At 41.5% G+C, this 15083-nt stretch overlaps 1 protein-coding gene across 1 annotated transcript in view; it reads right to left on the bottom strand.

The window, feature by feature from the left end:
* LOC115375102 (microtubule-associated protein 2-like) overlaps nucleotides 1–15083 on the bottom strand; it is a 71633-nt gene that overhangs the window by 24228 nt on the left and 32322 nt on the right. The window contains exon 3 of the mRNA XM_030074510.1: nucleotides 10026–10085. The gene's annotated coding sequence lies outside the window, so the exon portion shown is untranslated. The remainder of the gene's footprint in view (nucleotides 1–10025; nucleotides 10086–15083) is intronic.

Consider the following 15083-nt stretch of genomic DNA (forward strand, 5'->3'; position numbering starts at 1 on the left):
AGGGGAGGTGTCAGAAAACGCCAGACGTTTCTCTGAGGGGCCTCGTCTGAGCTCATGCTGCCCACTGCATTGTGAAGTTCACAAAACAGCCACCAGAGGGAGTACGGCACCATGCCATTCCTCTACCGGCTCAGCCAAACGGTCTTTGTCTCAGCATCCACGTGCTGAGATGGCAGGGGGAGACTCAGAATATCTATCAGTCCCTCTTGAATGATATTGTGATTTTTTTTTTTTCACTTTGACACTGGCTGTGACTAACCACGCATTCTCTGACTCTGAAAATGTGCCACTGTAGCCTCAGCTGGTACAGGATGGCAGTACCACTACCAATGCCACACGCTCCTGGCACTGTAAGGCACTTTGGATAAGAGTATCCACCACATGGCACACGTTGAGCATCTGCCCAATAAATGCTACCAGCATCTGAAATGGTATATCATTTCACACGGAAAAGTCAGAAAGACCAAGATTTCCAGGTGCACTGCGGCAGACATCTATTAAACGGTAAAATAAGAGGAGTCAGCACACGTTTGTGAACACACCCTATCCCCTCACCACCGATAAGGAGGTTGTTACTATGGCAACCAGAACAGGTCTTTTGGGGGTCCGACAGATGGGTTTGACAGGCCTGCCCCATTCGCAGACAAAAAAAAAAAAAAAAAAAAAGAATCTGTGCATGCACATACACACATTCATGGCACACGACAGACACTGCAGCTCCCTTAAGCTCTGATTGCCCACACTGGCACATCAAGAGGACTCTTTTCCATCCATTACAATAACAAAACGTTTTTCCATATCAAGTATGTGCTTTGAAGTATCTACATTCCAATCAAGCATGAATCCTCACAAAAGGGGGGCTTTTTCCCTTTAGAGGAAACACATAATGTTGCTTTTTAAACAAGATTAGTGGGGGGCCCTCCCTTGCCTGGCAGCCTAGCTAAATAGCATCATTATCAGTGAAGCAGCTGCAGTTAATTTCATCATGACAAATCATGAACCAGTGATAGTTTCTTTTGTCTCTGCTTGCTCTATCACATTTCACTTTTCTCTTTTTCTTCTACTGAGCTTATCTAATGCCATCCCCTTTCTCACACCAATGCAGTGTAAGTCTATTACCCTTACTTTTTTGTGTGGCTCAATCAGGGTTTTTTTTTTTTTTTTTTTTTTTAATCTCCTTGTCCTCTCTCTCACTATCTCCCTTCACTGTGGCTTACTAGTTTCTAAAATTTTCTCATCCTTCCTCTTCCTCAGTTTTTCCTTCTCTCTCTTAGCCTACCTCCTACCTTATTCATCTCTCTCTCTCACTCTATCATCTTTCCTTCGAGGGCAGACCTATCAATTGGTTTGTTGATGATATCAAATAGTTGACAAACTATTGGCCATCGGCAGATCCAACCTTAAAATATCGGACAGGCCTTTGAAAACCCATTTCAGTTGAGTTCTACTTTCCCGCTCAGTTTCATCAGCCTCTTCCCCTCTGCCTCCTTCCATGTTTTTAATCTCTTCCTCCTATTTGTTCTTCCTGCCTACAGTACATATCTCCTTCCCATCTCACTCTCTCATTCTCTTGTTCCTTGTCTCTCTCTCTCTTTCTGTCTCTTTCCTCTTCCTCCCTGCAGGGCTGGGTGTCAGCAAGCTCAAAGTGATCCAGGCTAATGTCTGCCGCAGTGGGAAGATGCAAGGATCAGAGGAGAAGCGCGGAGGAGCAGAGAGGAAGAAAAAAAATAGAAGACGAACAAGAGAAAGATGACGAGAGAGACCTACTGACACTCAAAGATACTGGGCCAAACTGTCTGTGACTGAAAATCTCAGCCCAAGGCTCTGAGGCAAGTTTAGTCCCAGCTGTTGCTAAGGAAGAATACTGGTGCGCTGACAGGCCAATTGCGGAAATCGCGATGTGCTGATGGGGTTTCAAAGTCGTGCTGACCTCCTTTTCCCCCTATTTTGGCAACATTATGCCATACTTGTCATTTGCAGACTGTTGCTGTAAGGGATTTGGTTAACATTATTTCATTACAAAGTTTCTGTCCTCACTTAATTAAAAACATGCACAAGTGGGTCACTTATTTACATTCCCAAGGGTAAACCTATTTAGCATTTATGCTGGACTATTGTGATGACTGTCATGTTGACCTTGGCATATTACAGCAGGCTGTCTCCCCTGCCAGCAGACTGTAAAATACTAAGAAATAGTGAACTTGCAAACAAACTGGCTTAAGGAGAGACAGGCAGCATAAATAGTGAGTTTATCTTACTATACCTGGATGGCTCTTGTGAATCAATCTGACATCAATCTGTGCTGATAGAGGTTTAGAGTTGCACTTTTATCTTTTATATTGAAATTTGTTGCTTTGTGGTGAGATTTCCATGATTTGGGGGAAAAATGAGCTCCGCATTGTAGCACAAAACCAAAACAAGTTATTGTCCTTTTAAAAAAGTTACCTTGTAATGTAAGTTCTGGGTTTATAAGAATGCTTGCCTTCAGGTAATCTATTATTTTCCTGTTTTTTATTATCCTTTTCTATTATTTTGTTTTTTTAAAAAGCAAAAATAGCTATATTGCATTTGTAACTCTATCATTCCTTAACATGAGAGGCTGAGCCCATGCTAAAATGTATTATTTTTCTCCTGATGTCTGGGTGTGTCGACTTTCCAGACCTTACTCTCCAGGCACACCTTGTCATCCTTGTGCAGCTAACGTGATCTGACATCCCCCTCTCTCGTCGCTCCCTTTTAGCTATTTACCAGCCAGTTGTGTTGGACAGAAAGGGATAAACAGCATCATGGGCATCTTTCCAGACACAAAACACCCAAAAAGCAAGAGTTTTTAATTACACATATTCTGCACTGATGGGAAAAAAAGCTTTTTTGTGTGTGTTGCTCTTCAGCAAGTCCTTTTTTTGATTTGCCTGAGATGAGCCCAGGGCTGCAAACAGACACAGAAACACAACTTGACAGTCCGCTCTAATTTGAACACAACATTCTAACACGAACACAATTTACAAATAGACACTGCAGAATCAGTGTGTTCTTGGGCAGAGTCTGACTAATTATTATAGTGGAATACTGTTTTTGTGACGAGTAGCTGCTGACTCCGCTAGCTTGTAACAGCCTGCTCAGGAGTTCAGAAGCCAAATTAAATAAACAATCAATTGTAGTAATGAGCCAGCATTAGAAATTATGTTTCACATTACTCATGGTGGATTGGAGCTACAAAACAATAATCATTTTTGCTCAACTATGGTCTAACTTCAGTATTTGAGGTGAGAGATGTGTATTTGACCAGAGCATGGTGTTGCAATCCTGACTCTTGGAAGTCCACTGCAGTTTTCTGATCATGCAAGGGTTAAACCAACAGCACTGGGAGTCAAAAAGAGCTGTCAAATCCTATTTATGTTTAAAGCTGACATCTTAATTTGAAAGTATGGGCGTCACGTCACACAGAGATGCAGAGAGATGCAGAGAGAGAGAGAGAGAGAGGGAGAGAACGAGTGAGAGAGAGAGGGTGTGGCACAGGCTTGAGGCTTCTCTTAGTGCTGCACACTGTAGGTCAATGTGTGTCATGCTCGCTTCCTCTCCCTCTTCCTTCTGTCTTTCAGCAACGCCGTCTCCAACTTTCATGCTCTCCCCCTCCTTCACTCCACCTTCTAGTCCCCGTATCCCTCCTCCCTCTCCCTCCACCAACGTCCCCATCCACCCCATCCCCACCCTAATCCGACCTCTCTTTCCTCCTCTCCAACTCCCCAATCTGGGTCAATCATCACGCCTCCATGGAGCGCCACTAACATCGGAATGTCACCATCCATTTAGGAGGGAGGATGGAATCTCTGGCAGCCAGTCTCAGTAGGCCAACCTGCCCTTAATCCTCTGTGTGAGTGCCCAAGTGTGTGCATGTGTGTGTATGTGTGTTCATGTGTGTTTGAGAACCTTCCCATCATCCCCAGCGACATACTGATTCAGCTCTATAGAAGTGGCCCATGAATTGAGGGACAGCAGCAGTTCCATTGTTCGGAAAGGTTTGGCCACTTATTTTAGGAGTGTTATTTCTATACTTGTTACTCAGTTCATTCTTGTTATGTAATCACTGAAGGGACTATTATAGCATCATTTCATCTCTGACCACACCACTTGTGCATTCAAACAGTACACATATGCCATGAGGCCAAATGTCCAAAGCATTGTTTCTTTTTTGAATGGTAATTCATTAGAATAAAAGCTGACTGAGCTTGGACTTCCTCTTCCTCCTCTGGTCTGTTTGGACCAGTCTGAGCATCCATCACTGATATGCCTTTGACACAAAACTGTCTGGTTGGCTATCTATTTGGTTAGGTCCCTCACTTTAAGTTGATGTTTTTGGGATTTTAATAGTCACTCTTATCCAGAGTAGCTTACAATGAAGGCAACAGCAGAATAAAGTGTCAGTCAGACAGATACAAAAATAGATCAATGTAGTATAGAATCTGTGTTGTGTGTGACTGGAATATGAAAACAGCGGTGGGCATTTATGTGCCAAGTCATAATCGTTTGTTTTCTGTCCTATATTTGCCAGCTAAGACCATAGAGTTCGGTAAAGCCATGAAGTAGAAAAATCAATTTCTTCTCCATTTTGAAAAAGAACACTTGTTTATAGCCCACCTGTTTGTAATTACAATAATTACAAACAGTCAAGGTCCAGTCAAGGCAGATCAAGGCCAGTCTGCAGTGAGAGGTCACTTGCATGGACCAGCAGTGGTTCACAGCTCAATGGCTGAGAAAGACTGGGCTACTACACATTCAACAGATGCTTGCATGTATTGTACTGCAGTGCAAGAGAGAAAAAAAAAAAGTTCAAACGACATATGCCAAAATGCAGACTTTCCACCACCTCCCACTGTCTGTCAATATATCAGCCTCGTAGAGAATACACTGACTCAATCTGCTTTTGAGGGATACAAAATCTTTGGTTGCTCCCTAAACTTTAATTCATAGATTTCAAAGATTTCAAACACTACAAGTGACCAAATTGCAAGGGTAAGAGCCATAGTGCCCTGACGTTATTCCTGCAACCCTTGAGGATGACAGTGGGACACTCAAGGTTACTGTGACCTGTAATCAACCCACAACCCAGCGGCTTCCTTCTCTATAGCAGAAGAGGGGATTATGTTTCGTTGACTCAGCAAGATAAGGGAGGGGGGCATAATGAGCAGTGCCAGTGAAGTGTGAATGAACCGTGGACATTGTGAACAGCAGCATGACAGCCATGGCACGCGCACCAACGCACACACACTCATACAAGATGTATGAGGCCCACTAATTCCTTACATCGCAAATTAAAATACCGTAAAAACAGCAGTACAGGCGCACTGAGATTGCGTGGTTAGAATCATCTCACTGTCAGGGCTTAAAAAGGTGAATGGTGCCACACAGTGCTTTACAACAGGACAAACCTGCCTTCATGTGGAAATCCTTCAAAATCCTTCAAATGATATTATTAATTGATATTAGTTAGTTACTTTTCATTGAGTCCAAAGCAATATTGATCCATCTGCTGGCCAAAATTGGCACAGTGAGCAATGACAAGCACATTATTTGGGGATTAAAATGAGGAAACATTGTTATTGTTGTACCTTTAAAATTAAGGCTACATTATCAGAATACTCTAAAATATTGTCTGCTAGCAACATGAGCTAATATGACCCTAAAATGAATTCTTTCATACCACTGTAAATCCTGTCTAGGTGTAGATTATATATCATAAACAAATATTATACATTAGTGGTTGCTAATTTTCAAAAATGCATTGTATGAAATCACAAATACTAAAACAAATATGTTGTCATATTATCAATACGGAGGTACTGAGTCTGAAATATTGTGACATCTGATTCTCACAATATCACCCAGCCCTAATTGTGTCTTTTCTTATAATCACTCTAAGCCTTTCTATAAAGACACTGATTTGAGTTTGGTTAGCCAATTATATCACAAAGGCATTGGAAAGCTTTTTTTTCTCCCTCAGAAATCACAAATATGGTTTAAAAAAACAGAATTTATCCTATCAGTATCTACGTTCCAGGCAAGCAAGTGCTCCCAGGCATTTGGGTGACATTCTCCACACTGGGTCATCCTCCCCACCCCTTCCCTGACTACAATCATTCACCTCCACAGATCTGCCCACAAAGCCACTGACCAGAAGACTTGGAGCTGGACACAACCATGGCAGCAGGAGGCGGGGGGGTAACACAGCCTCTCATTCATTCATAAGATTATGAAACTCACAATTTAGGCCACAACCAGTATTTTTGCTGCTTTTCCCACAGTGATTTATAATGAGTGAGTTGTTTTGCTTAAGGACAGCTAAGCAGCTGTTGATGAACACATTGGCTGCTGCAGGGATTGGACCTGTGACCTTCCAGTGATGAGACAGTCTGTCTACCCACAAGGCCACCATGCCACTCCATGACGCTGTGCTGTGTCATATCAAACAAGTTGTCAGAGAAAATGATAGTAGTTTCTTTCTTTAGCACTTTTTCTTCCCAACTGAAATTCAGTGTGCTATTTCAAGCAATTGGTTTGTTTTTATCAACTATGCTTGCGGTATGGTAAATGCTTGTTTGTACTGCAGACCCTGCCTGCAAACCCAACTTTCCCTTCAATCACACATTTGCATGTCAATTGGACTTAAAACTACTCTGACTGCTGCATCAATTTTGCATCTTGACTCAAGATTTGTTCCTTCCTCTCACTGCATGCCTGGTTTTCTTTCTCTTTAGTTTCTGCCTCCAATCTCATCAGAGAAGTAGATGTTTCCTGGCATACATCAGCCCCATCCGCAGTGATGTCACCGTTCCCATGGTGATATAAGACTGAAACGGGAGGGGCTGGTGGACGAGAATGGATGGTGGCTGCAGAGAGCAGACTTTGACCATGTTACAGCTCCTGAAATGGGTCACCAAATCCTCCAGGCATGGCTCAGGGCATCCTTCCTGACTACGTATACACAAATGGGAGTCATGCCATTTAAATTAATCAATAAACTAATAGCTGGTTGCTGGTTGGCCTTTTGATGTAATTTCAGACCATTATCGTGATGGTGATGGTGGTGAAATGTGCCTGAGTAAGTACTGTGTATATGTATTTGTGTCTTAGAGACACATTTGATGTTCTAGTCTTTTCAAGAGACGCTGCTCATTATATGATATTATATCCCATTACTATATTATATCCCATGTCTATTGTGTATTTAAATACTGCTAAAGTGGCTAGAAACCGCAGGACTCAGTTGAATATTTATCTAGAAATGTTTTTGTTTCCGAGTTTCTAAGTTGGCTCATGCAAGTTTTCACTACCTACATGAGTCATTTGTTATTAACTTTCCAATGGCCTTATTGAAATAAGACATATTAAGGAGATGAGTGACATTTTCACATAAATAAATTTCTGATTTGCCGCTCTATTTCACTGATTAATACAAACAGTGGTGGTTCAACCTATAGTCAGTTCATGAAAGCTTTTTCTAAGAAAGCCCAGTGTGTGGGCTTTCCCAGTAAAGACTGACGGTGTTCCTGGGAAAAAAAACCCTCAAACAGGAAGTGATGCGTTTCACACTTCATGTAGCACCAACTGTGGTTTGAAGAACTGGGTAGTTAGCATGAGCATTGATAGTCATGGCTGTACATACAAAGCAAAGAGCGCCACCTACAGAAACTCAAACTGTTGACAGAAAATCAGAGAAAAGAGACAGTTGATTTCTGGGAAAAACAGTGCAAAAACACCACAGAAATGAGCACTTAGCAACAAAATTAACACCAAAACAATAAAGCCAAGACAATGAAGTACACAGTTTTTGCTCAAACTTTGTTATGAGACCCTTGTGCATTCATTAGATATTAGGCAGAATTAATACACACATCAACTCACTGGAGTGAAGTTTAACCAACTGTTTCTGCTAACGGTCTGTGACCAAAAACAAAAGGCAAGTGCTGTGACATTTCTTCCTAAGCTCTTTCTCTGGAACTGGCTGTTGTGTTTCCAAACAAAACTCCCCGTCAGTCCAAGTCATCCGTCTGTCTACCAATCAGTCCCTCCCTCCCCAGCCATCTTGGATTTTCATGCGTCCTTCAGGGCTGAGGAGATTATAACGGCTGCTGACTGTTTACTGTCTCCAAGTGCACACCCACGCCTAAATCACACACACCCACGCCTACTGTAGACACACTACTCAAATCGCCATAAACACTTGCTCACAAACCCACAAACTCACGTAGACTCACAAACTCACCCAAAAATGCCCACATACACAGCCACAAACACACACACACACACACACACACACACACACAAAGCTAAACCCACAACTCCCTGGCAGGGAGCAAACACATTGTTAACATGAGCTAAAGAAAGAAAGAAAGACACAACCAAATAGCTGACTTCTCCAAAATGCCATCTGAAACAATATCATTCTACAACAAAATCTGCATTTAGCCAGATAAGCTACATTTTGTCCTAACAAACATCACAAGATGATACACACATCTATGACATTCAAACAGATTTAGGTTAAAAAAAAAAAAAAAAAAAAAAAAACAGATAGGCTTTGGACTAGAATATCCAAATCTTCCAAATTAGTGACTGTTTTTTAACACTCAATCACTACCAAAAATGTCTTATATGACATCAACCCCCCACAATCACCCTTTTTTCCCCCTTCACATGCTGGCGAGCATAATCCCCCCCCCCCCCCCCCCCCCCCCCCCATTATATCCATGAACTGCCTGGTAGCTAATCATCTGGCTGAGTGCAGCCACTTAGATCTGACTCCTGGGGCCCCATGACTCATGGGAAAAGTGAGTGTGAAATGTCATGGGGGCATACGAGTATAAATACTGCATAGTATAGCCTACCATCTGGAAGTAGGCCAAGCCTCCGTGCTTTTGCTCTGTTTTTATTTAGTTTTACTTCTCATTTCTTTGTTTAGCTGTGTGACTGAAATGTCTCTATAAAACTCAACTCAAAATAGAGGGGTGTGCTGGAACTAGGGAGGCCTCTTGCAGGACGATGTCTTAATTTAGAAAATTTTTATTATAGGGAAAACCCAGCCTAGAACACATCAACATTGTTTGAAAACAGGGACTGTTGATGTACACTGCGTTTGTGGTGCCGTTTTGTTGTTTGATGCTGTATATTTGTTATTCTGTGGCTAACTAGCCAAAAGTAAACCCAACTACGTCACCGGGACACTCAGCACAGCTGCAATGGCATTTTAGAAGACAAACATTTTTCACCAATATTTAACTGAGCAATTAGCTGTCAGGGTGCAATGTCGACCCCTAAAAATAAAAAGAGCAAAGGCGTCTTTGCAGCAATGTTAAACAAACACTGCAAACATCTCTCCTATGAAACGCCATTGTAACTGCAGCTGCAGATTCTCTCCATGTGCATCGCGTTTTAAAAACAGAATTACACCTGAGATGTAGCCGTGAACATACAGGACGCACTTTGAATGTGGCTGTCCCCTTTTTTCAACTGTTTTCAGTGGTTTTGTCACAGTAGCCGCACATCTCCTGAATAAATATATAAACTTTGATCGCACATCGGAGGTGGAGAGAACGACCTGTTTTGTCCTTTGCTTGTTTACGATTATTTTGGAGGCGGCACCTTATTCATTTTGGTCTGTGTTCGTGCCCTTCATCTGTCTCAAGTTTAACTACAGCCTCAGTATAGAAAAGGCTATTAAACTTATTCATCAAGCACAATCAGAGCAATCATCAGTTTCCTCTCAGTTTTTATTTCCACACTAATGCCTTTAGCTAGCATGTACATAGCAATGGCAATGATATCACAATCTCGCTCTAGCTCTGTGTGCACCACGCATTTCAGCAGGAAAAAGTGCGTCTTATGTGATCATGGTCTCATAAAGCAGCGCCAGGAATGCAATACAAGTAATCAAATCCTGTTTTTAAATGTTCTAAATCATATTAATGTGTTTAAGGGTAGATTTGCCCTTTATGAGTCAGTTGCCCATGTCCCAGCTTTCATGTTACCTGACTTGAAGAGTTTCCTTCACTGACAGACACCTGTTGAGGAGAAGCTCCTGGTCAGACCTGGAGAACGAAGAAAGAAAGCAGGGGAAATAATGTTACAGAAACTGCAACACTGAATTTTCACACACATAAAATGAACCCTACATGTCTCTCTATGGGAAAAGGGAATGTGACACTGGGTCAGAGACAAGCATAAACCCATTTAATTCACCCACAGCTTTTAGCTCCAACCTCTGAATCCCAGCAAGCTAGTTCAGAATCAAAATGAGCAGCTTTCTGTGTGATGGCTCTCATCTTGGCCCTGTGTTCAACCCAACCACTTACATAGCCATGCAGGAGCTGTGCATGCACAGAGCAGCTTAGCTCTGTCACCTGTAGTCTGCCAGCAACATTAATCCAAGCCTCAGTGTGGCCTTCTGTCTCTTTTAAGCTGCTAGTATGATGGGCTGTCCACAGGAATAAAGCCCATGATGATTTAATATATTAAAATTGTGTGTGTGTGTGTGTGTGTGTGTGTGTGTGCATATGTATACATGCCCTGGGTGCATGCGTGTGCCTTGCTGTCAATGTGCATTTTCTTCTTCTGACTGTTGCATGAAAGTTTGTGTGGCACTGCTGCTGAGCTCCTGTGAGGTCAAAGCCTTTTCATAACTGCACCTGTGCGTTACTTCCTGAACTTTCTTATTTCTGTCACATTGTCACTCTGTCACATTATCATCATAATTGTGACTTTTGCCATTTTTTATGCACATTGTATCTTCTGTTTTGAAAAGTACAATATGAATTAAGTTTATAAATAAAGAAGTCTCAAAATTAAAATAATTAGTCAACCATAGCTAACTCTGCCACATTTTCGTTTTAAAATGTTGATCAGTGTCATATATAAACAAATACATAAAATTACCAGGCAGAGTTTTGAGAAAAAAAAAAAAAAATCAAGAAAGATCTATCATATTATTATTTTCTGTCTTGATTATCTATCTTGCGTCCTGTATGTATCAAATGTTTAGTAAATGTTGTTGGATGCCTCATACACAATGTAGAAACAGAAGTGGCACAGTACACGTTTGCCATGGAAACAAAACAAAACCAAAACAAATATCTACTGATGTGTAGTGCCTGTAACATCACATATCTGATGTACAAATTAATGAATGTGGCTAGAGAGAAAAAAAAACCCCAAAAAAACAGAGGTTGCTAGGGATGTTTTGTTGTTTCCAAGGAAACAGGGCCATTTCAATGACTCCTGTGAGGCAGCTGCAGGGACAAGACAAAAAAATTATAATTTATCACCAACAAGTGGTTGGTAAATTTGTCCTTGCCATGCCAACTAGATCGAGAGCACCGGTGAGCCATTTTCTAGATTTGTCAAATTCTTGGACCGGCCCGTTCTGGGACTGAGCCAGCGGATGATTTAAGGCTTAAGCTGGCCATGAAGAAAGGCAGATTTGCGCGTCTACTCTTTGGGTCGACAGGGAGGCAGAACCCAGAGTATCCTGTTAACATTAAAATGGTGTCAAAGAACTATTGGCATCTGGCGCCGCAACAGGCAGTTGGAGGGAGAGAGAGAAAGAGAGAGACAGGGATGGAAACTGAAATAGAGGGACACAAAGAGAGACAAAGAGCAAGAGGAGCTGATTCTCTAAACAGGAAGAGGGCTGATTTATTAGAGAAGAGAGAAACAGAGGCCAAGGCAGAGAGAGAGGGAGAGACGGGAGAGTTCATGCCAGTAAAGTATTTTAATTGAATGAATGGATGAATGAATGAATGATGAGTTGGAGAAAGACACACATGCCTCTCCAAATGGAAAAAGGTTTGGTATTATTGGAGGAGAGAGAACAAGAGGAAAAGAGGGAGAGAAGGGAAGGTTACAGAGGAAGTAATATCTCCTGTGAGGGAGTTTGGCCTGGCGGGGAAGCTCCACCGGCAAAAGAGACAGACAGATCAAGACAGACACACAGATAAAGAGAGACGATTAGGACATGGAGTCACAGCCAGCCAGAGAATATCAGGAGCGTGACAGGAATGGAGGGATCCGACTTTGAGCAGATGTAATGGTATATGATGAATCCCTCTCACACACAGCAGTCAGCGTTGGGCAGCAGCAGGGGTATAGTGGCGGGTAAAGGCACCCAAACACAGTTTATGCAACATTTTGCTTGAGGACGAGGGTTTATTTTTTGAGCCTGACGGAAATCTTCATGACAAAAATTCATTGGATAAGTGTAACAGTCTAGTAGTAAATAAAGATTATCTTCACATGCAAAGCCAACCACACATATAAACAAAGGCTATGCAGTTCTATAACGACTGAGAATTCATTGGTCATCTGGTATTAGACAAGGTTTATACAACATCAGGAGCATTCTGCAATAAAAAAAAAAAAAAAAAAAGGTGGGTAAACTGAGCTTAAAAGTTGTACTGCTAATATAAAATAGTAAGTGAGATACTTTGTATGAGGGGAGAAAAGAATTAGGGCTGCAAGAAGGCCTAATGATTACTGTCATTATTGAAAACCTGTTTACTTTTTTGATTAATCCATTAAGTGTTTCATTTATAAATTATTAAAAATAATTGCTAATGGAAAGTTATCAGATTGCAAAGTGATGTCTTGAAATTGCTTCCGTAGTCTGACCAGCTGCAGAAAAAAAAAAAAATAAAAATAAAAAATTATAATGACATTAAAAGAGAAGAGTAAGCAAATCTTAGCATTTTAGGAATCTTAGTGCTGGAATAAACAATTTTTTTTTTTTTTTTACTTAGTAATTATTGAAAAAATGCTCAATCATTTCAGCACTAAGAAGTAATGCATTCCAGGAAATGCAACTGATGTTTTATTGATATTGTAATGGTTTGCTTAATGATGACAACTTCTTTCTCTTTATCTTTTCAATCATCACCTCATCTTTGTAAAGCATTGCAGTTGTCCTCTGTAATTTCCCAAGTCTGTGATAAAGACCGTCCCAACAGCTTTTGCCGGCTGTAATCGTGGTAATTTGACATTTCTGCTCTCTTATCAGTCAGCCAAGATGACGGTAGGCCTGCCGTCAGATCTTGTTGGTCGATATATCTAACTGGCACAAACACTGACTACAGGGATGAACAAACAGACACTTCCTTCTGAGTCCCTGGCAAGGAGGAACACAGTCCGCTGCTGTTTGTCTACGCTGACATCAGTTTTGACCTGTATCGACCCCGCTCCTCCCTGGAGAGGAGGGAGGCCAAATGGGTCAAACAGAGGGGAAGAGAGAGAGGAGATGGAGGAAGGGAACAGAGGATAGAGGAAGGGGGAGAAAGAGGTCAGAGGACGACCTAATCCACAGATTTGACTGCTTCATTATCAGAGGAGGCAAACAGGAAATGAATCCTACTCTCAGCACCATGGTAAAAGACCTGATACACTCCCCTGAAATGAGCCGACAGATGAGATAAAGTGAGGAAAAATGACAAAGTTGTTTACAGAATTGTTTCGTTCACGCTTATCGAAATCCGCTCACGGCATTTTGAGCAATCTTCTAATTCTGGTGTATCGATCGCTGCACATTTTACAGAATCCTAATCACCCGAATGTCACTCTCACACTGAGGCAATGAACACTAAGAGCAGATGAAAGAAATATCACTGCAGAAAGCCCTGTGCCAAGCATCATCATATCACAAAGCCATTTCTGCTCTGACAGTGTCTGAAGGGTCACTTTCAGTGAACTGTACTTATTCTGACTACTCTAGGGAGGAGAAGTCAACCTCATTCCTGCCTGGAGCTGGCTCACTCCTATCTGCTCCAGCATGCTGGACAAAACGGCCTGCTAGCCAACCGAAGCTGAAGCTGATGGAAATGTTAGGCTATAGCTTGTAACCTTGGCTATATTACTGCTTCACAAGCTCCCTGGCCTGCAACCACAGCTAGCATCACTGTTGAGGTCTATGAGAAAACCTACTGTGTACGAATAATGGCTAAAAACATGACAACCAGACTGAAATGAGAGATATACCTGAACAAGATAGCGGTGTGACTGTAGGTCAATTCAGCCACCAATGTTCATGTAAAAGTGGTGCTATAGTTCAATTTGTTACCAAATTAACTTATCTCTTCAACTTAAGCAGTCTTTATTATGTATGTATTTATTTATTGTTGTTAGCTAGCTAACCAACATTAGTCAGCAAATAACTGATGACATAACCAATGTAAATGTGGTTAGGGTTAGCTAGCTAGTAGCTTCACTAGCTAGCAGGTAACTAGTTAATAGTTAGGTCTCTAACTACTAGACACTAAGCTATTAGAAGCTAATGTTCCTAGTTATTAAGTTAAGTTAACTAGCCAGTTAGCTGGTGGTTAGCTACTGTAGTAAGCCAGTGTGAAAATTAGATATATTTACAAGACAGTGGTGGTTAAGATAGCTTCAAGCTAGCAAGCTCCTGTTAACTAAACACTACAGCTACATCAGTAAAAAAAAATAGTAATTTCCTCGTCAAAAACAACACAGAAATTAATAATGTCTACTCACTTCTTTTGAGACAGACAAAATGTGCGTGTAGAAACAAAACCAGCCGTTAAAAACACTGCTGCCGAGGAGCTGAGACCTTCCAAAATGGCCACCAGTGTTATGCCATGTTAAAACCCTCTACTGTTATTATTACCATGAGCCTACTAGACCTATAACAATAATAATACTGACTGGAAACCATTTGAGCTTTGAAAACTACATACTATCTGAACATAGTGATGATGTTAACTCGTTTTACATTTTATTGCTGTGTACTTAATTTCACTGAGATATAAAATTAATACACCAAGAAAACAAATGTGCCAGGCTTTACGATCATTTGTGGTGATAATGTGGCTTGGAGGTGGCAGTGGTCTGTTCTGACTGTGGTTGTGATATATTTTAGTCCAACCGGGGGGTCCAGTAAATTTAAGAGAGCCTGTTCACAGAGGTCCTCGCTTCCTCTCCCTTTTAACTTGGCCATCGCCCCCGTTTCCTCATCTATAATTCACACAAACAGCCTCCATCTCCCCACAGACAAACACACACACACACACACACACACAGAGACCCAC

The sequence above is a fragment of the Myripristis murdjan genome, chromosome 2 (genome assembly GCF_902150065.1).
Source record: "Myripristis murdjan chromosome 2, fMyrMur1.1, whole genome shotgun sequence".
Taxonomy (NCBI): domain Eukaryota; kingdom Metazoa; phylum Chordata; class Actinopteri; order Holocentriformes; family Holocentridae; genus Myripristis; species Myripristis murdjan.